Here is a 320-nt window from a genome sequence, read left to right on the forward strand (position 1 = left end):
GGACGAGGGGGGGGGCCCCTGGTCCCTCTTCGAGTGGTTCAGCAAAGAGCCCTGGCCCGAAAATAGGCCCGACGTGGGCGAAGTCATAAGAAGGGAAATTTGGCTGTCTCCAGTGGCTTACTACTTGGGCGAGGCCCTCAGCCCGGACCCCAGCAGCGAGGCCCTCGACGACTCCGACCCCGAGAGCGAAAACTAATCCCCAAAAATGGACCCTCCGCGGGCCTCGGGGGGCCCCAGGGGGCCCCGGGGGCCCCGGGGGGCCCCGGGGGGTCCAGGGGGGCCCCAGGGGAGTCCTGGGGGACCCCGGGGGGCCCCCAGGG

The sequence above is a fragment of the Eimeria tenella genome, genomic scaffold (assembly GCF_000499545.2).
Source record: "Eimeria tenella Houghton genomic scaffold, Eth_scaff1967, whole genome shotgun sequence".
In the NCBI taxonomy this organism is placed as follows: Eukaryota; Apicomplexa; class Conoidasida; order Eucoccidiorida; family Eimeriidae; genus Eimeria; species Eimeria tenella.